The 22,973-nt window shown below is 38.2% G+C and overlaps 1 protein-coding gene across 7 annotated transcripts in view; it reads left to right on the top strand.

The window, feature by feature from the left end:
• The window catches only part of LOC132377797 (ERC protein 2), a 782,782-nt gene that overhangs the window by 204,662 nt on the left and 555,147 nt on the right, over positions 1-22,973 (top strand). The gene's annotated exons all lie outside the window — the stretch shown is intronic.

The raw sequence follows: 22,973 nt of genomic DNA, 5'->3' as shown, positions 1-22,973 counted from the left end.
AAGAATATTTTTGAGGAAGTTCAGAAGGTTGAGGAATGTGACTAAATGAAGATGTCAGTGATTCTGTTTGGAAAATGTTGGTTGGTGTGGAAAAAAGACTTTCTAGTCAATAAAGTCTGTATAGTTTGTACAGAGTGAGTACAATAGTGAAAATTATTTGAAATAATTAGTGAAAGGGAAAACTTAAAATCAATGCAGGAATTGTAATGGAGAGGAATGAGCATTGTTCTTTTACCCACAGCTATTCATACATGAGAAGTTTGTGTAAGTCTGTTCGGTACACTGAGGAAGTTAGCTAAATTCACAAAAATATTGCACATCTGTCTGTAGAGCAGGAACGTAATTCTATAGGCAAGGGTAGTGACATCAGTATGAAGGACTACATCTGTGCTTATATTTTTCTAGTTTGATGGATAGAGAATCCTCTCCTAAACATTTACTGCTGGATCTAACCTGTTTGCCTTTGCCACTAAGTTGTATTGATTCATTCTATTACCGTTGTATGATTTACACACACTGTTTTTAAAAGAATGTTTTGAGGTGGATATTTAACTGTACAGTCTGTCTAAAAAATGTTTTTCCATTATGTCTTCATAATACTGTACTCCAAATCATTTTGGATGTACACAAAGGTTAAGGATTTCTCATCAAGAGTCTTAATATCTTCACAATGATTAGTGCAACTCTGTAGTGATCTCTAAATAATGAATATTTTGCTTATGGTTGGGTTTTGTTCTTAATCAAATATAGCAAATCAGTGAAAAATAATGAAGGTTTATTTAATTTCATGCTGTGCTTTTGTTTTAAACATATATGCATCTCCTCCTTAGATCCTTAATGAATTCTTTTAATGCTATAAAATAACAACACCAAACAGATAAAATCTAAAGTCAAAGTTTTCAAATGTATAATGGAAAGAATTGGTAATACTTAAAAGGTAAATATGCACATTTCAAATAAAAATGTTTTTCTTTTTATTCTGTGAGAACTGTATTAACAATTTCTTTGAACCCCATTGAATGGCAAAGGTTACTTATGGTCCCTTTGTGGTATAAATGGAGAAAGAAAGTTAATGTTCACTGATCATTGCAGGAAACAATTTTGGGGGAAAAATTAGGTGTAATTGTCTCTCCATGTGCAAAGTATTTTAGCAGGAAAGCAAAACACGTCACATTCAAAGCTGTTAGCTGGATGTTTTCTGCAAATGGGAGACTTGGGAAACCTAATGGGTTAATAATTTAGTCTAATCTACAGATATATGGTGCCCATATTTCAGCATAAAAATTATGTAAGAGGATTTATTTGTGTTAGTAAGGTGGTCTAAATCTGACTTCATTATTAGATTACTGCATAATGTACCTACAGAATGACATGTTTGACATGTGTTGATATAGATACACAGCAATACTGTAGTTGTGCATCTAGAACTAGTTTCAATATTTTGTAAATTCTGAATCTGTCAGCTTTTTGGCATTTTGCAAGATAGTGAAATGCTTGCAAAAAAAAAGAAAACATTTTGGCTATTTCAAATGCCACTCTAAGAAACTCTGTAGGTTCGTTGAATTCAAAGAAAATTTATAAAAATAAAACTTATTATTTTTTATATTTTTTCTAGCTATACATAACCTCTATCCTCATTCTCTGAGTAATCATGTGCTGGGGAAGAGATTATGATCTGAGAAGAAAGTTAGGACCCCTAACTTGAAATTGCTTTGTCACTTTTTAATAATCCTTGCATCTTCCCAACATGAGCTTTGAAGTTCTGCTTACATAGCAAGGAAAATAATTTTACAAAAGCCAGGGATTTCTTCTCATAATCAGGGCTAGGAAAAGTTTGAGGATGTAGAATCTGTGCAAAAATTTGACAAATTTCTACATCCATCTTAAAACTATGTTTGAAAGATCTGAGAAACTGAAAGCAGTAAACTGATTTTGATTCTTCCATTCAGTAATGAATTTGTTGTATCATGGCATTCATACTTTGGTGGTAATACCTGTCTCAATTGATAACATTATCTGATATATTACTAATTTCAACTTGACCATACAATCAATGCCACCAATACTAAAAAGCCTATTGAGATGGATGTACATGGATGGCAGATGACTTCAGCAAGTTTAATCAGACTATTTGGTGAGGTTATTAGGCCAAGTTTTGCAATCAAATTAGTAGTGATTTAATGATGTGCACTTTTAATTTGTGTGTAAATGGAACAGTAACCTTATCATAAGTGAAATACAGATTAGAAGTAACATCCAGAATGTGCAGGGTGCTGTTGTTGGGTTCTCAGAAGTGGTGTTTCATTACATTTGTAAAGTTGCTATATTTGAATGGTACATTCAATGTTAAACTTACTACAAAAAGTGAAATGTTGCCATTTTTAGCATGTTTATATTTATTTAGAGTTACAGCGCACACTGTCTCTTGGAATTAATTCTTACAGACTGGAGAGTTATGTTCCTCCAGATACTGATTTTTGTAGGAGAGCTAAGTTTAACTTGTAATAATTTTCTTCCTCACTAAATCTAATTTTTTTTCCTTTTAATTTTTCTTTCTGTACCTGCTTTGGTAGTGAATTCACCCCAGTAATTTAGTCTTCTTTTTCATTCTTAATCAATTATTTATTGGCACTCGATTTTCAGTGGCTGAGAAAAAAAGCTGAAACATTTAGCTGCTGCTAGTTAGACTGATTCTGTAGTGCAAATAAAATCGTTGATAGAACACCGGCATTGACGCAAGCAGCAGATTTGACAAAGCCAAAGGATCATCTTGCTAAATTAGCCTGACTGAGTTCTTGTCGGTATCTATGAACTGGTGCCAAAAGTGAAAGAGAAGCCCCATAGATTAGTCGAGCTCTATTTGGAAAGATGCTTATTTAAAAAAATCATAAAATCAAAAAATACCGAATCATAATTGCATTGCTATCCTGTACCACCAGTAGGCCAAATCCACCAGACAGAGACACAATGATAAACAGTCAGGAAGTAATACAGGTTCTGTATCAATTATCCGAAATTCCAAAATCCGTAATTTTTTTGAGTGTTGATATGAGGTCACGGATGGACAATTCACAAAATCCTGGGAAGTTTCCCAGGCAATGCACAGATCTCTGTGCACTACAGACAGTTTCGAAAAGGGACTTCACATATGTACTGAACAGAAGTTAATGAGAAATAGGAAAACACTGGATAAAGTGAAAAATAAAGATCTCGAATATGTATTGAAAGAGTGAATTCATCAGCATCAGAGTGAACATATGTAGTTAATGATATGGTGATCATGAAACAAGGAAAGATCTATCATGACAAACTGAAAATTGAAGGTGATTATGAATATTCAGCAGGCTGATTGCAGAAATTTAAGAAATGGCATGGCATTAGATTTTTAAAAATTTTTTGGTGACAAAGCATCTGTTGATCATGATGTAGCAGTGAAGTTGGCTGATGAGTTTGCCAAGATCATCGCTGATGAAAGTCTAATACATTGAATTGCTACATCAGTACATATATGCGATGTACCAATGTAAGACAAAGATTGCTTACCAGTAGCACATAAATTCAGAATTGGAAATAATGGCAATCCCAAGCTATCTCATTATACATTCCAAAATCTGAAATGCTTTCAGCCCCAAACATTTTGGATGAGGGAATTTCAACCTGTATACCACAGGAGACTGGCACATTGACTGCAGATCCCAAGAAATTCATGGCATGACAAACATTGGCAAGGAAACCTCCTGCTGCCTATGTCATGTCAAAGGTTTATACACCAGCACCCTTCTCTTGAAACATTGTAGAAGCACCGAGGATTGTAAGTGCACAGTGTTACCTGTGTGGGAACTTCTAAGGACCAACATAAAGTATGGCCTGGTAGCACCTCTACTGCTCCACTTAGCTGAATCCAGTAACTGTCAGACTGGGCATATGGCAGATCATGAGCTTGTGTAATTAACTATATTCTCTCAGGTGCAACTGTCCCTGACATTATTGGTAGGTTAAATTTCTTCATTTGTACTTTGGAAATCCTCCATTGTGCTCTGCTAACTGAGAGATTCAAAGCAGATCTCACACAACTTAAAACTGCTGCGCATGGTCATCATAGAGCATGGAAGCAGACCCTTTGGCCCAACTGGTCCATGCTGGCCAAGCTAAGTGCCCATCTAACCTAGTTCCAATTGCCAGTGTTTGACCTGTATCCCTCTACACCTTTCCTATACACGTACCAGACTAAGTATCTTGTAAATGATGTTAATGTAGCTACTTCAAACATTTACTCTGTCATTTCATTCTGTATGCAGTAGTGGGATTTTAATACAGCAGCATCTGTAACTTCCAAGGTTTAGCGTGTCCCTCAACATCTCACAGTTAAGGTGACCAATTTAATGAATATGCATGCTGTAGTCAATACCACACCAATAAATAAGATCAGAACTCTGCAAATCCTTTGAATCTTACTGGATAATCAAGCAGAAGGCATCAGCATGTATATTACCCATCGTCAGTGGCGAAGGAACCCTGAATACAGCCATGCAAAACAGTGTCACTCAAGTACCAAAAAACTTAACGCAGCACAAGGCACATGCAGCACATAAAACAGCAGTAAAATACAGTCAGAAAAATATATATGAAAACTTTGCCAATCTTTCATATACTATAAAACAGAGTCTGGTACAATGGTCACCTCTATCTATGTCTTTGGTAGGTCGTATTAAATGTTGTTAAAATGTATGTTCTCCCCAAATTTTTATACTTATTTCAATCTATCCCAATTTTTATTCCTAACTCTTTTTTTGATTCCTTAGACTCTATTATTTTGTCATATCTGTGGAAGAATAAGCGCTCTAGAATTAATAAAATCCATCTCCAAAAATCTAAAAAAGAAGGTGGCATGGCTTTACCTAACTTTCGTTTATATTATTGGGCAGCTAATATACGTTGTGCTACCTTTTGGTCTTTCTTCCATGGCCAACCCAAGTGCCCTAATTGGGTGGCAATGGAGTTGAGCTCCACTAAAGAATTATCTATTTCTGCACTTCTTGGCTCTGCACTCCCTAGCAGTCTGTCCAGATTAATAGCTAATCCTCTTGTTAGACACACTTTGTGTATATGGGCTCAGTTTAGGGAATGCTATGGTTTCCATGGTTTTTCTGTTTCCAGCCCTGTCGTACATAATCACCTTTTTTTACCTACCACGTACGATTCAGCATTCCAGGTTTGGTATAGGAAGGGCATTAGACGTTTTGAAGATCTCTTCATTGATAATCGCTTCGCTTCTTTTCAGCAGCTCTCTGTTAACTTCAATCTGCCCAATGCTCATTTTTTTAGATATCTCCAAATTAGACACTTTATTGCTCCTTTAATTCCTAACTTTCCTGAAATGCCTGCAAAAAATGCTATGGACTTGTTTCTTTCCATTAATCCACTACGTAAAGGTTTAATATCAATTATCCAAGATAAATTAGCAGCCTTACGACAGGCCCCTGTGGATAAAATTAAAATGGCATGGGAGCATGATTTAAATACGTCCTTATCTGATGAGAGCTGGGACTCGATTCTCAAATCGGTTAACTCAACCTCTCTTTGTGCTCGCCATTGCCTTTTACAGTTTAAGATTGTTCATAGAGCCCATATGTCTAAATCTAAACTATCTCGATTCTACCCTAGCATTAGTTCGCTCTGTGATAAATGCAAGAGGGGCGAGGTCTCTCTCATTCATATGTACTGGTTCTGTCCTAGCTTGGAGAAATTTTGGAAAGATGTCTTCACTACGTTATTGTATATTCTGAATCAGCACCTAGAACCAAACCTCTTAATTGCTTTCTTCAGTTTCTGGGGTGAGACAGATTTACGTCTGAGTCCGACCAAATGCCGAATATTATCCTTTGCCTCTCTCCTGGCTAGACGCTTGATCCTCCTTAGATGGAGAGATGTCGCCCCGCCCACTCATGCTCAATGGCTTAACGAAATTATGGCCTGCTTGGACCTCGAAAAAATTCATTATTCAGTTCTTAATTCGGACCTAAAGTTCCATAAGGTCTAGGGACCTTTTATCGAGTACTTTCATAACCTTCCTCTTGACTAGGGTTTTTTTTTGCTTTTCGGTCCCTTGCTTTCAGCTCCTTTTTTTTCTGGTAGAAGGCATTATTATCCTCTGTTGCTAAGTGTATTCACAGTCTGGGAGTTTGATTCTCCTGATTTATATTCTCTATATTGTGTTGTGGTGGGTCTGGAGTTTTTTTTTGTGTGTTGTGGGGCTTGGGGAGGATACTAAGTTTACTTGTCTTCAATTTAGGTGCTTTTTTAAAAATTCTCTTTCTTTGTATCATATTGTCATTGTATGCTTAATTTTGCACTGTATTAATGTTCCTCATTGTGATTTGGGGTTTTTTAATCTGTAAAATGTATAAAAAAACTAATATATAAAAAAAGAAAAATATATATGTAGTTCAAGTTCCTGAGTCCATGAATGTTGCAGCAGTCTGCTGGCAAGCACAGTCCAGCTTCCCTTCTGCTGAATGAACAGTGGGGTGGCAGGGGCAGCACTGAATCCAGCATGGAAACCGTGCCAAGGCACCACTGGCACTCTGGCGGAGCGCCCAGCTTCGACTCTCCCCCTGGGCAACTGCAAACAGGTGACACTACGCCTTGAGGCTGAGTCCTTGCTACGGCCAAGGCCATTCAGCTCCCCCACTGTTCAGCCTGCTGTTCACCAATGAATTGGACTTGCAGCATTCCACACCACCTATGTCCGAGAGGGTCTTGTTAACACACAAAGAGCGACTATGACCATCACTCACTGTTAGACTGCACACTTACACTCACTGACACCTCTCTGTCGCAGGCAGCATCACAGTCCACACCAAGTCCAGTTCCTTCAGTTTTTCCACCAACAAGCAACTTGCTGATGGGGTAGACCTGCAGTAATTTAAGTTGTTAATGTCCAGCAGGATTTTGCGATCATAAAAAATACAATTTAAAAAAGGCAATAACATCTTTAGTTGACCCTGGAGAAGCTGCTGCATCTGAGCACACCACCATCTTAATGGAAAATCCAAACCATCAGCAGTTGTCAGTCATCAGCAAGGTTTTGGAAGGAGCTAGTGCGAGAATGGAGTTGATTTCCAGTGATGGTATGAAGGTGACATACGGATATTATACTAGAAGAACAGTGCCCTGATCCAGCCAGAACCAACTCTTGAATTAAAGGAACTCAAAATGGGGAGACATGTTTCTATTCATGATGTGCTCTGGTCCATTCTCAGTGTGCGTTATAATGAAACTCCTTGTGGTAGCTTGCAGTAAGAACCTGTACAACATGGAATATTGGGCTCGCAAGTGGTAAATTAAACTAAGGTTGGAATAACTGTCTCAATTAAAAATGAATACCACCCCCCGCCGCTGTTATTTTACCTGATCTGGGGTCTATGGGAAGGGTGTGGGCTCATGGGAATTAGTGCATCAATATCTGGGCAGCTGTGTGGTCTTAATCATCTGAAAAGTCATCCAGGTAATTAAGGGATGGCAGAAAATGGTAACTCACGTTCCATGCAGGGAAGTGTAAGTTAATATATTTGTGGAGGGCAAAATGCAACTAAATACTTAATAGATGTGTGAATCCTGACAATTAAGTGGAACAGCTGGACTGTAGAATGTGCCCTCAGACCTCTGAAGGATAGGCAGAGCCAACAAGGATGCGTATACGGAAAGGTGCAGGAAAAAGGCCAGCAAGCTCATGAAGGATCCCACTTACCCTGCTCATGGACTGTTTGTCCCACTCCATCAGGGAGGAGGCTAAGTAGCATTCATGCCAGGACCACCAAACTCAAAAACAGTTACCTTCCAGTTACCTACCTCAAAAACTGTAAGGATGATCAACACATTCACCTGCTAACACTACCCCACCACATACCCCACTACCACAACTTTATAATTTCCTGTCACAGTTTCCTTGGGTACAGATACTCTTGTGACTGAGTGACTGGTGTCACTTTATGGACATAAAATCAATGTATATGAGCTATCTTTATATATTTATATACTTTTTCATTATTATTGTGTTCTATAACTTATTGAGTTATGTTTGTGATGCATTGGATCTGGAGTAATAATGGTTTCATTCTCCTTTACATTTGTGTACCAGAAATGACATTAAACAATCTTGAATCTTTATGACATTAAAGTTTGAAACCTGGGAAGTGAGATTAGTTTAAATTCCTTTTCAACTGGGATTGACATTGAACTGAATCATCTCCCTCTGTGGTATGAATTTCTCTGTTTTTATATTATAAGACATGCAGCTTAGGTTTACATTTCTGTAAACCTGGTGTCAAGTAGAGACACTGGAGACATCAGATGCTGGAATCTGTAGCAAAAACCATCTTTGTTCTGTCTAGGAGTGGTGGGTGGAGTAGGGTTGGAGACAGGATGAGTGCAGAAGTGTGGGAAATTGGGGTGTTGTGTTGAGGTTTCCTTCAACCACAGTAGAAGGGAAGCTCCATTTCCTGTAAAAAGAGGATATCTTGGATGTCATACAGTGGAAGGCCTCATCTCAAGAGCAGATGCAATAGAGACAAAGAAAAGGATGATGTCCTTAAAGAGTAGGAGAAAGGGGTGGCATCCTTACAAGAGACAGAGTGGGAGGAGGTGTGATCCGGGTAGCTGTGGGAATCAGTAACTGTCAGTGCAAATGCCAGTGGACAATTTGTCTCTGGTGCTGGAGACAGAGATCCAAACAAGAAAGATGGATGTTGGAAATTGCCCAAGTGAATTTGAGTGTGGGGTGGAAGTGAGTTGTGAAGTTGATCAAATTGAGCAGGTCAGCACAGTGACAGAGAAAGAGCTGGGGAGTGATGCCAGAGTAGGTTTGGGACAACAACTACTCCATATTAGCTAACAAAAGGCAGGCGTAGCAAGTGTCCATGACTACCCTTTGATTTGTGCTAAGTGAGGAATGAAAAGAGAAGTTGTTCAGGATAAGAACAAGTTTTGCCCTGTAGAGGATGGTGTTAGTAGAAGGGAGCTAGCTCAATATATTTTTCCCTCTAATGCCTTTCCTGATGGGGAATTGAGATGAATAGGGATTGATCATCCATAAGAAGATGAAGCAATGGGGTGCAAGGAAGTGAAAGTTTTTAAAACATTGGAGAGCATGTGATGTGGGCCAGATGTTGTTGGAAATGGACTAGGCAAGGAGGAACAAAACAGAGGCATGGTATGTTAAAATCCCTTCAATGTCACAAGTTTATTAAATAAAGTCTAATATGGAAAAGGAAATTATTATATTCTTATTTACTTAAAGGAGTCATTAGTTACGTTTATAAATTAATCACAAGTGGACTGTACAGTCTTTGGTGTCATTCTGTGTACAGCCTTTGGGGACACATCTTCATGTTTGAAGCTGACACTGGGAGAACTCTGGTTAGAGCAGACTTGGAGTATTCTGGTAATTTCTGGTTGCCTCATTATAGGATGAGGAAGTTTAGAGAGGGTGCAGCAGAGATTTACCGTGATGCTGCCTGGATTAGAGAGCGTGTCTTATGTTGATAAGTTGAGCGAGCAAGAGCTTTTCACTTTGAAGTGAAGAAAGATGAAAGGTGACTTGATAGAGGTGTATAAGATGATAAGGAGCTTCGATAGAATGGGCAACCAGAGACTTTTCCCCAGTGTGAAAATGGCTAATATAAGGAGGCATAATTTTAAGGTAATTGGAGGCATGTATAGAGGGAATGTTAGAGGTAGGCTTTTTTTCATACAGAGAATCGTGGGTACATGGAATGCATTGCCAGGGTGGTGGTAGAGGCAGATACATTAGGGAAATTGCAGAGACTGTTTGATAAGCACACGGATGAAAGAAAAATGGAGGGCTATGTGGGAGGGAAGGGTTAGATTGATCATGGAGTAGGTTAAAAAGTTGCCACAACATCATGGACCAAAGAGCCTGTACTGTTCTATGTTCTAAATGAATAGCAAGCAAGGTTGGATGCATATTTTATTTTAATATAGATAAAAGTATTAAAGCATACCTTCAAAAGTATACACGTTACAGGGCCATGCACCCAAGACAGCCAAATGCAAGAATGTTTAGGGCAGTATTAGCCAACTTTTGTGTTTGGCATTTTAACTTCCGATCAAAGCTGAAATTACTGCCAAAGTGTTGTGCATGTTGCAACCAATGTGTTTAGCTTGCATTTATGTCAAACTACATACAATGCTGTTTGCATCACCTGCACAAAAATGAATTGGAGGGTTGGGACAGCCTTGGTACCTTGGGAATTTGCCTCATAATCCAAGGGGTCCACAGAACTTGAGGTTCTTTGCAAAAAACGAATTGCCTTAGATCTTGGGGTCTCCTATCCAGCCCCCTAATTTTAGTTTAGAAAATGTAGACATGAAGGAAATTTGATATAAGGCTTCTAAAATTAGTTAACCTATTAGAATATGTTCTTGTGAACAAAGTAGTTTAATTCAGGAATGTATCAACAATTTAGAAAGAGTTATTTTCACTAAAAAGGAGATTGAATAGTCCCTGATATGCTAGCTAGAAATGGGGATGGAGGATGAAAAATGAGAATGTTGGTAATAAAGAGAAAAATGGTATTTTTTTCCCAGAATAACACCAGAAAGTAATCAATGCAAACTGAAAGAGGACTGATTTTCTGAATCTCAATTCATTGTTAAACTAACTGCTGTTTCATATTTTGCTATAAGGTTAGTTAAGATATGCTGTAAAAAGTTACTTTAGACGACAAAATATAACTGAGGCAGTATTGATGAATCTCTATCTTTGTCCATATAATCTAGGATTCTAGGATTGGATGAGTAAAATTGAGGTGGGGGGGAGGAGGTGGATTGCCCATGAACATTTGAATATTGTTGAGAATATCAAATTATTCTTGCAGTATTTTGCTAAGGTACAACAGCACAGCACAACAAATAATTTTGTCTCAATAGATTCATGCTGCAAAAAAATTCACCTGCCAAGTGGTAACTGCTTTTCAGTAAGGTCAGGTTATTTTCTCACTGAAGTGTTGAATGCTTTTCCATCAACAGGTTGAAGGCTGGGAGTCTTTAAAATAGTCAATGGGGTGCATTGTGGGACAGGCCAATTGTTGAAGTCTAGGGTCCATTAGAAATCAAGTTTAGAAAATATTATTATAAACTATCATCTGATGAAGTAGAAGATCTGAGTCAAAGTTAATCATAATCAAAGTACATTAACTCCTTGCCTACTTGTGTATTGTTCTTTGTTAACAAGTAAATGATGAATTAATGATTTTACATGAACTTTTAGCACCTGGTTTTAAGGTGGCTAAACTGCTTGTGGAATTGTCCATTTACTAAGATGGCATACAAATTATTTAGGAATTAATTAAATGCATGAGAACTTTCTCTTAATGAATAAATCGGTGTTTTGTTAAACAATGATGTGTAGGGAGCTTAATACATATTGCTGATACATCAAGTCTATTTTCTTTTGGCATGGGTCAAATAGCAAGTCATCTTTAATAAGAAACCAGCCTTCTTTTTTGCTTTAAATTCTTAAGGCAGAATTTGGTTGAAAGTGGTATTGGTGGTTTATGATTGTACCAATGACCTGTGACCCTCAGTGAGAAAATGTGTATTACTTTAAATCCATGCATTTTACTGGGTGCTTGAAGTGTAGCAAATTGTTTCATCAGATTTCAGAGGGTTAAATGAACTATGTAAACTTTTCTTGTAGCAATATATGTAGTCTCTGTTTAGATTCTTTCTTTATTAATGATGTGAAAACATTGGGGTCAGATAAAAATGAGTTTAGGTCAGATTACCAGAACTGACTAACGTTTTAAAATTGCAGTGACTCTACAAAGATGTTGTTTGAAAAGGATGAAAGGAGATACAATGAATGTTTCAATGCTTTGCAGCTGTTGGGTATGGGTTACCGTATAAAACTATACTGCCCCATAAATTGCTGTTTTGTTTTCAAATGCATTTCTTGGTCTGTTTGTAGTTCTCATCCTCCCTTTGTAAATGAAAAAAAAAGCTTCATCATTATTTGAAAATGTTTTTTCTCTTTTATTGCTGCTTTTCCAGACTAAATAGTTGGTAAATCTCAATCACTGATTTTTATCAGTATTAAATTCTTTCCTTGTCCATGTTTTAGAAATCTTAAATGCTAAGTCTTCCACAAATAAATAAGCACCAACTCCATGGAAATGCGATCAAAGTTGAGATTCAATTTTTTTGTTAAATTTTCCATTCTCTTCGTTGACTATTAATATTCGGTTAAAAATTCAAAGGTAATTTTGGCCACAGACTATTCAGTATGTGAAGGAACTGTGCTCCTTCATATTTGATTGTGTTGTGTAAGGATCCAGTAGCATGTACTGTTACAATTTTTCATTAACTCTATCTCCCTTGTTTAAATAAAGTTAATAACTTCCCACTTAAGTACCAAAGCTGCAGAGCATGACACAGACCAACTAAACACTTGGTGCATGAACACCTTATGATCTTGTGAACCAACATGAAGGACTGAAAAGATTCGGGAATTTAGAGATCTTCTATAAGGTCTGGAGTAATTTTATCTAGTACTGCTATACTTCTTCTGTGCAATATCCAGGTGTATTCAGTTAGGTTGAAGATCTATGTATACTTGCAGGTGAGTGAACATTATATGAAATTTTGATGTGCACTGAGCTTCTTTGAGTAACGTTTTGATAACTGTAAATTCCATACATTCGTTGGAATTGGAAAGTTAGGAAAAAAGGTATTTTGACATCACCGATTGTATCTTTGAGCGACCACCGTGACTTTTTGGCTGCATGTTACATAAAGAGATCTAAAAATTGCAAGTAACCTAGTTAATAGGGCTGTTTAGTGGAGTGCCAATAAATCAGGGTGTCAAAAATGTAAACGAACTGACAAAATGATTACCATCTGTGAAAGAAGTATTTATAAAACATTAATGTACGTGAGTATGCTGTGGTTTCAACGGGAAATGAGGTAACATTAGATGTGCTTTAGTACCGGTTACAATTATGAGCCTTAAGATGATCCTACGCTGCGGCTGAATGCTTATTAACCCCTAACCTCCAATCTCACCCCCACCCACAGTTACCAGTACACAGAATCACAGAATAAGTATTTCAACAACATTTGTTTTTATCCTCTGATGATTTCTTTGTTTTTATCAAAGTATATTGTATCCAAAATTTTATTTGTGCTTCAGTGAAGCAGTGTTTTATCCTAAAATCCTTGGTGAAACAGAAGTGTTTCATTCATCAGCGTTATACCTTAGTTTTCATTTTTGACTGATCTAGCTAGTTTATCTGATTTGGGGAAAATGACCACCATAATGTTTCTCCTTCAGCAATTCTATTCAAACCTTTGGTATTAGTGTCTTTGTAGTTGCTGTGTTCTTTTTCTTTGCTCACTACTGACTAATAGGTTGATTTTTTTTGCAGTGATGGATCCTTACTAGCTCTTCTCTTTCCTTTATCTCGAGTTAGAATGCCTTGAAAGGATATGGCTTTTAACAAGCAGAATGATTTGAGGCTATTTTTTTTGTACTCTGTGTGCTGGGTCACCCTAACTATGAGTCAGGCTTCATGTTTAAGTGGGTGTTTCGGTAAACAGTCTGCTATTTCACCCTTTCATGTACCTGCGCCAATTCTTCTTTAGGGCATTGCAGGAACATGAAAAATTAGTTTTGAGAAGGCTTTTTGTGGTGACAGTGAATTTCTGCTTAGGATGTACTGACATCAAGTAAAATTATTGTAAATTTTATTTCCAGTTTTGGATGGAAAGGGATTCAGTTTTGTTGGAGAATAAGTAGTGGAACACAAATTTAAATAGGGTCCAAGTATCAGCTGTAGGATTTACAAATCTTGCAATAAATAACCGAGCCAAGACTGCAAAGACTGCACTAAATTTTCTGGTTGAGAAAGAAACAGGGGATGATCTTTTCACAGTTCTTATACTCCTGCCAATAATAAAAAAGAATATGGTGTAATATTTTGAATCCAAGTAGTGTTTTACTCACTATTTTCTCACCAATATCTATTTTCAATTGAAGAGATTGACAGCTGCCTCAACTTGATTCCTAGGGCACCCATTGTTCTCCTGTGGTGCTCAAATGGATTTGCGTAATATTTGAGTCTTGACAGTGTTGCCAGGATATTCATTGTAAGAGCCATGTAAACAAATCCTGAAACCTTCACCTGACATTCATGCACATGCAGTTTTAATAGAAGCCATTAAATGGTGATTAGGACAAACAGGCCAATTTGGTGCTCCTGTCACCACCTGGCTGAGATTAGTAAACTCAGCAGGTTAGGAATCAAACTCAGAACTTCCTTGTTTTTCTGGCTCAGCTGTATAATGCACAAATTAGTTAAAGCACTGGGGGCAGGTCTCTCTTCATATCATCTTTTGTTGAACAGATACACTTTGTTTAAAATCTACGAAGTTTGAGTTTATTTTTTAATTTAGTGATTAATTTTCTTTGAAAAAGTTGCATGGATAAAAATAGCATATAACCAAGATAGTATTTCAAACTAAATGTCTTTGCATTGTTAAGAGTTGATTGAGAATTATTTAAGAGGTCAGAGAAATTGTTCGACATCTCTGCCATACCTGAACACCGCAAATTTTAGAATTATCCATTCTGCCAGAATCCCCATATCTATTATCCAAGTACATGTTGGGACCACCCAAGATCCGCAGGATTTATAGGAGCAAATTTGAGAGACATCACAGACTGTGGCAAGAAACAGGGTTGCGATAGTAGAGGATTTTAACTTTCCACACATTGACTGGGACTCCCATACTTTAAAAGGATTAGATGGGATAGAGTTTATCAAGTGTGTTTAGGAAAGTTTCATTTGATCGGTGCATAGAAGTCCTAACGAAAGAGAGCTCAATATTATATCTCTATGAAGGAATGGTGCGTGGGTAGGAGACAGAAGTTTGTGTAGGGGAACATGTTGGATCTAGAGATCATTATGCCATTAGTTTCAAGGTAATTATGGAGAAGGATAGGTCTGGTCCTCTGGTTGTGATTCTAAATTGGAAAAAGATCAATTTTGATGATATCGGAAAAGATCTGGCAAGTGTTGCCTAGGGCAGGTTATTTTCTGGCAAAGTTGTACTTAGTAAGTGGGAGGCCTTCAAAAGTGAAATTTTGAGAGTGCAGAGTTTGTATATTCCTGTCAGAATAAAAGATAAGGATAATCACGGTTTTCAAGAGAGATTGAGGCCCTGGTTAAGAAATAGGAGGTGGTGCATAGCAGATATAGTGAGGTAGGAAGAAATGATGTACTTGAGGAGTATAAGAAATGCAAGAAAACACATAAGAAGGAAATTAGGAGGGCTAAAAGGAGACATGAGGCTACTCTAGCAGACAAGGTGAAGGGGAATCCTAAGGGCTTCTACAGATATATCGAGAGAAAGGGACAAACTTGCCTCTCTGGAAGATCAGAATGGTAATCTGTGCATGGAGCCAAAAGAGATGGGGAGGGCGTAAATGGATTTTGTGTATGTATTTATTCAGGAGATGAACACAGTGTATAGATGTGAAGCAATACAGCAGTGAGGTCATGGACCTGAAACAAATTATAGAGGAAATTGATATTGAGGCAAATTAGGATTGATAAATTCCCAGGGACTGATGGTGTGTTCCCTTGGACCCTGTGGAAAGCTAGTACAGACCTATTTAAAACATTCTTAGCTACTGGTGAAGAGCTGGAAGATTGGAGGGTTGCTAATATTGTACCATTGTTTAAGGAAGGCTCTAAGAAGAAGCCAGGAAATTATTGGCCGATGAGTTTGACTTCAGTAATAGGAAAGTTATTGGAAGGTATTATATGAGTATTTAGATAGACAGGGACTGATTAGAGATTCTTGACATGGTTTTGTGCATAGTTAATCACGCCTAACCTATCTTACAGACAGTCATACTTTATTGATCCCGAGGGAAATTGGGTTTCGTTACAGCTGCACCAACCAAGAATGGTGTAGAAATATAGCAATATAAAACCATAAATAATTAAATAATAATAAGTAAATTATGCCAAGTGGAAATAAGTCCAGGACCAGCCTATTGGCTCAGGGTGTCTGACACTCTGAGGGAGGAGTTGTAAAGTTTGATGGCCACAGGCAGGGATGACTTCCTATGACGCTCAGTGTTGCATCTTGGTGGAATGAGTCTCTGGCTGAATGTACTCCTGTGCTTAACCAGTATATTATGGAGTTTTTTTGAAGAAGTTACCAGGAAAGTTGATGAAGCCACAGAAGTGGATTCACCTACATGGACTTTAGCAAGGCCTTTGACAAGGCCCCACATGGGAGGTTGGTCAAGACCGCTCATTTGCTTGGCATTCAAGATGAGATAGTAAATTGGATTAGACACTAGCTTAATGGAAGGAGCCAGAGGTTGCTTCTCTGACTGGAGACCTGTTACTAGTGGTCTGCTGCAGGGATTTGTGCTTGGCCTATGTTGTTCGTCATTTATGTCAAAGATCTGGGTGATATTGCAGTGCACTGGATATTCAGGTTTGTGGAGTGTAGTGGATAGTGAGGAAGACCATCAAAGCTTGCAGTAGAATCTGGACCTGCTGGTGAAATGAGCTGAGATCTGGAAGATGGAATTTATTGCAGACCAGTATAAAGTCTTGCACTTTAGTAAGACCAACCAGGCTATGTCTTACACAGTGTGTGGTCGGGCACTGAGGTGTGCATTGGAACAAAGGGATCTGGGAATACAGATCCGTAATTCATTGAAAGTGACATCACAGGTATATATGGTTGTAAAGAAAGCTTTTAGCAGATTGGCATTCATAAATCAAAGTACTGAGTACAAGAGTTGGAATGTTATATTGAAATAGTGTTAGAGTTTGATGAGGCCTAATTTGGAATATTGTGTCCAGCTTGGTTACTTACCTACAGGAAAGATGTAAATAAGATTGGAAGAGTGCGGAGAAAACTTATAAGGATGTTGCTGGGTCTGGAAGATCTGTGTCATTGGGAAAATTGAATAGGTTAGACCTTTATTCCATTGAATGTAGAAGACAGAGGGGAAAATGAGGGAAACTTCATTCAGAGGATGTAGATGGTGTGGATGGGTACATAGAGGGAAGGGGTATGGAGGGCTATGGTCCGGGTGCAGGTTGATGGGAGTAGGCAGGTTAATGGTTTGGCTTGAACTAGATGGGCTAAAGGGCCTGCTTTTGTGCTGTAATGTTTTATGACTCTATGTTCTACTTAAGATTTTGAAATATTTGTTACAACTCTGCCACCATTTCTTTAATAATTATTTTGTGTTTAAACACATCACCGTTGTTTTAATTTTTTTATTATTGCAAATTTAAAAATTATAGGCTTAATTTCAAAATTCCATTAGGAAGGTACTCTATCATTAACTAATCCTTTGATTCACTTCCCTATAGGAAGGGATTTCTTCTTATTCATAACATATAACAGTTGAAACACTCGATAAAATTATTATTAGTCAGACTAACCATTTTTCAAAAAACAAATGGATTTCAAATTGTCCATGTAATACACTATCAATTATTTTGTCTAATTTTAGGTATAATGGATTGAAAACATTTATTTATTATTACCAGCTGAAATTTTGTTCTTGTTGCCTCTTAATCTGATGGTTGAGAATTACAGACCCTTTGCAAGCTTTCACCAGAGTCTATGCTGCCACTGCAGTACAGCGATGATGGAATGTGGAATTGTTGTAAATGCTACCTCATCCATGCAACATTGAATTCAGATCTCAACTGCTCCGTCAAGTAGATGCAAAATCTGGTATTCCAAGGAGTGCCAAGAAGATTGTTTGCAGTGTTGAGGGTAATATTTATTCTGCAGCATGCAGAATAACAGGATGCATAACAGGACAAGACACCAGAGATTCAATATTCTGTGGGAAAATGTGAAATTATCCACTTTGATTCACAAAATCAAAGTATCTTTTAAATGCTAAGAGATTGGAAAATGTTGGTTTTCAAATGCTGCAGGTGTTCCTGTAGACAAGTGACTTGCAGCCGATGTGTTGATGCAAACAAGTGATTTTGATGTGTGCTCAATCAAGCTCAAAGGGGCAAATTGCCTTCTGCTTCTTCTGCTCCAATAAGGGTTTAATTGATTTGACTTTATTTCTTACATCCTTCACATACATGAGGAGTAAAAATCTTTACATTATGTCTCCGTCTAAATGTGTATTGTGCAATCACAGTAATTTATAATAAATAGAACAGTCAATGTAACATAGAAATACACTCAAATCAGCATGAGTTCATCAGTCTGATGGCCTGGTGGAAGAAGCTGTCCCGGTGCCTCCTGATCCTGGTTTTTAAGCTGCGGTACTGTTTCCCGGATGGTAGCACCTGGAATAGATCGTGTCTGGGGTGACTTGAGTCCCGGATGATCCTTTGGGCCCTTTTTTCACACTTGTCTTTGTAAATGTCCTGAATCCTGGGAAGTTCACAACTACAGATGTGCTGGGCCGTCCATATCACTCTCTGCAGAATCCTACGATTCAGGGAGGTACAGTTCCCATACCTGGCAGTGATGCAGCCAGTCAGGATGCTCTCAATTATGTCCCTGTAGAAAGTTCTTAGGATTTGGGGGCCCATACCAAACTTCCTCAACCGTCTGAGGTGAAAGAGGCGTTGTTGTGCCTTTGTCACCACACAGCTGGTGTGTACAGACTATGTGAGGTCCTCGGTGATGTGGATGCTGAAGAACTTAAAGCTGTTTACCCTCTCAACCCCAGATCCATTGATGTTAATAGGGGTTAGCAATAGATTTTAAAAAAACATTGGATTAGGAAATAGGCTCCTGTGGAGCATTTAATGCTAGCATGGGACCCCATTTAGTATCCTTTAATTACTGATTCACCAAATCATTTCCACCATCGGTGTGGCACAAACCAGATATATGATGAGATACTTCACTCTTTCCTGGATCATTATACTGTAGCTCCAGCATAATTCAAACTCCCTCATGACTGCCCACTGAACCTGTATCACTTTCCATATCTTTAAATTCACTTGGTGATGATAGAAACACAACTTCTGTTTATTTAACACCTTTTTAATATAGCAGCAAGGTAACAAAGGTATTTGGGGACATTTTTTTAATGAAGATGTGGCAGTAAGACTTGTAAAGAGATACTTTAGCAGATGGCTGAAGGGTTTCACATCAGATTTAATTAATGTCTCAAAGAAGGGAAATGAGGCCATAAGATGAACATCTTAATAAGATGTGGAGTTTTGGGTTTTAGCAGCTCAGAACTTGACAAGATACTCAATAGCAACTTGTCATGTGTTGATTGATATGAACCACCCAAACCTGTAACTTTCACAGTAAAGGGCACCAGGCCTGTTGGTTGCACTGCCATTTGCAATTTCCCCTCATCGTCTTGCACTTCCTGTTTGGAAATATACTGTCATTCCTTCTTTATCACTGGGCTAGTGTCCTGGAATTGACTGTGTAACTACACTGCAGGATTACTTTCAATACATGGCATACAGAGATTCAGAAATCATCACTGGAATCTCGGGAACAGTAAGGGATAAGGAGTAGCAGTCACTGTACCCCATGAAGAGTGGAGATATAAAAGTTCTATTAAATACTTTTCTAAAATCCGTATAACCTTTCAGAGGTTTAGTTAGCTGGCCAGACATGAGTAATCCCCTCTTGAATGTTGCTGGGTAACCCTAATCAGATACTTCCTCGAAACTTGACTTTTTATGCTATATTAAATTAAATTAAGCTTCTAGATCTTTAAATTCAGCTCTTACCCTTACAGGTTAAAAAAAGAAATACGAAGCAGGTGAGTAGTATCTATAGATAACAAAAAAAGTAATGTTTCAGGATGATGACTTAACCTCAGAACATCAGTTCTACATGTTAAAACATTAACATGTTTCTCTTTCCATAAATCCCACTCGACCTGCTGAATATTTTCCTACGTTATACACAGTCTTCTCGGCCAACTCAACTGGTTTCCCTGACTGAATATTATCAGACCCTAGATCCTTGTTTAATTCTAGCCTCAAGCATTCAACTTTTCCTTTATGATGTTGTTTAGTTACAACAATAAACAATTAATTAAACACTCATACTTTAACTGGAGGTTCTGGCACAGGCAAACACGAAGGAGGCACGAGAATTTTTAGAGGCGTTGTTCTTTCTTGATTGTGGTTGTTTACTCTGTAAACAAACATATTGAAATAGGCGCCATCTATGAACACCTAAGAGCCAAAGAAGTGCGAGCCAGTAGAATTCAAAGGTCAACTGAATGGGTAGCCAATCAGGATGGAGGCAAGCAAACTGGAGCCTATAGAAACGCGAGTCCTCCTGAAGAGAAACACCAACAACTACACACTGAGGATGTCACCTCAACTGGTGATAACAGCTGCAAGCTAATTGCCAAGCTTGGCGAACACAGCAACATCAAACTTGTATGTGTATGGAATGGAACAGAGAAGTTCTGTTCTCTGCCAGGATGATTATAATCCCCATAATTGCAACTGAGGTGTTAGCCCACCAGTGCATTCATTTCATGTTTAGTTTGTGGTATTTCTGTTACTTTATCTTCTAATGTTATCCATTGGGATTCGGACCAAAAGTGATTCAGCTGCATACTTCACATTCCTGTTTGTTGTAGCCCCTTGGTACAGTATGTAAGTATTAATAATGAATATATTGCAAGTCTCAGTGACATGACAACAATTTTGAACTTTAATTATTGACACTACTACTTCTGTTCCATTGCCATATGTACTGTAGTAAGTTCTAACAATTTCTTCACATTTCAATATGAATTTATCCCTAGAGTTTTGTTTTGCAAATGATCTTTTAAAATTAATTTATTCAAATTCTGCTGGCAAGGCTCATCACTAATTATCCTGCAGTAGATTGCAGTGTTGTATCTTGAACTGTAACTTGTTTGGTAAAGGGACACTGTAGTGTTCACATTTAGATTAATTTATTTATTGCATGTATTTGAAACATATGCTGAAATGTTAACAATCAGTGCACACAAGGATGTGTGGGGCAGCCCACAAATGTTGCCACTCTTTCCAGGGGCAACATAGCATGCCCACAATGCTCAGCAGGGCAACACAGAACACAAAGCAAGAAAACAACAACAGCAAAGCAAGCCCTTTTCCTCCTTCCTACCCCTCCACCTCCAGCCTCCCTTCACAGTTTGACTTTAGACCTCCGGTCGACTTTTGAGCTTTGATCTTCGGTATCAACCCCTGGACTGGCCGATGACAAGACCCAAAGCTCCTGGGCTCATCAACGCATTGGCCCTTGTGCCTCCTCGTGCCTCCTGCTTGCAAGGACATTCGATCCCTGGGCTTTATGACCTCGGTCCGCCCAATATCCTTTGTCACCTATCCATGTCATTAGCCTTTGACTGTGGAGTGGAAGCCTGGAGTCCAGTTGTCTTTCATCACACGTCTATATCGCTGGTCTTTGAGCATGGAGTGGAGGCCTAGACTAGCTTGACTTCTATATCCCTGTCCCTAAACCCTAAACTGACCCCTCTCTGTTTTCAAAACCAACCCCACAAACTTGAAAGAAAACTAAGTCTGAGCCATAACCTCGCCAAAGACCGCAGTTCAGTATAATCTTGTAGTGTTAGCAAGTAGTGTTAACAAGTTGTGTTAGGTGGGAATTCCAGAGTTTTGGTTATTTTGGCTGAAGGACTGACATTTGCTCATCAGGGTGGTGAGAGATCCTTGTCCTTGCTCGCTTTTTATTTAAGGTGCTAAAGATGTGGGAACTGTTGCTGAAAATGTCTCGGTGAGTTCCTGTAATTTATCTTGGAGAAAAGTTGCACTGCAGCCACGTTGCACAAATGATGACGGAAGAAAATTGTAAGCTGGTGGATGGAGTGCCACAGAAGATAGCTCTGCCTTTGATGGTGTTGAGTTCCTCAGGTATTCCTGTTCCATCCATATGCACACGTGACATCAACAGAAATCCTTTGCAAAGTGAGATGTTAGTATACACAATGAAGAGCTGCAGACTATTTGCTTTTAGACCAGTTCTTGAAGCCATGGTATTTATGGGGCTAGAATTGTTGAGTTTCTGTTTAATGGTGACTCTCTGTCCCTCCTCCAACGAAATGTCAAAAGTAGGTGACTCGGTGATGGTAATGTCATTGAACACAAAGGACTAGTGGTCAGAATTGGTCTTTGGCATTCTGTGAATGCATTCTGCCACATATCAACGTTGATTGAATGTTATATAGCAACTAATGGAATCTGAGGAATTGTGAATAGAATTAAGCACAGGGATATCTTCAGCAAACATCTGAACTTCTGATAGAATTACAGAATTGTTCCTGTATGGAAGGACTTCATTCAGCCTATTCAGCGCATAGTGACTTTATGTTAAAGAAATCCAGCTGGTCCCACTCCTTGCCTCCTACCCATAGCCTTGCAAATTATTTTCTGCCTGATGCTTATCTAACCTCCTTTTGAATGCATCAATTCAATCCTCCATTATCACCCTAATGTGAGCAAATCCACACCCAAATGACTCACTGTACAATATATATTTTCCTTGTGTTACCTTTGATACTTTTGTAGTCACTTGTCTTCTTTGTCTCCTAGTTTTTTTTACCCATCTGCCAGTAGAAATAGTTTACATTTCCTTCAAGAATGTAAATACCTCTCTTAAGATTCATTACAACTTGTTTAGCCCAGGGTGAGCAGCACCATTTTCTCAAGTCTATCCACATAACTGAAGTCTGTCATCTCTGGAATATTTTCTGTAAATCTCTTCTGTTTCTTCACCAAAGCTTTCATAACTCTACTAAGAGTATGGTACACAAAACTGGATGCATTACTCTATAAGTGGTCAAGCAAATTTTTAAAAATTTCGTAAACATTGATAATGACAAACATGCTTTTGTAATCAGAACAGATATGCTTTATTAACCGATTTCAAATCCGCTACAAATG

The sequence above is a fragment of the Hypanus sabinus genome, chromosome 19, assembly GCF_030144855.1.
Source record: "Hypanus sabinus isolate sHypSab1 chromosome 19, sHypSab1.hap1, whole genome shotgun sequence".
Classification (NCBI taxonomy): Eukaryota; Metazoa; Chordata; class Chondrichthyes; order Myliobatiformes; family Dasyatidae; genus Hypanus; species Hypanus sabinus.
This window is presented reverse-complemented; position numbering and strand designations above follow the sequence as displayed.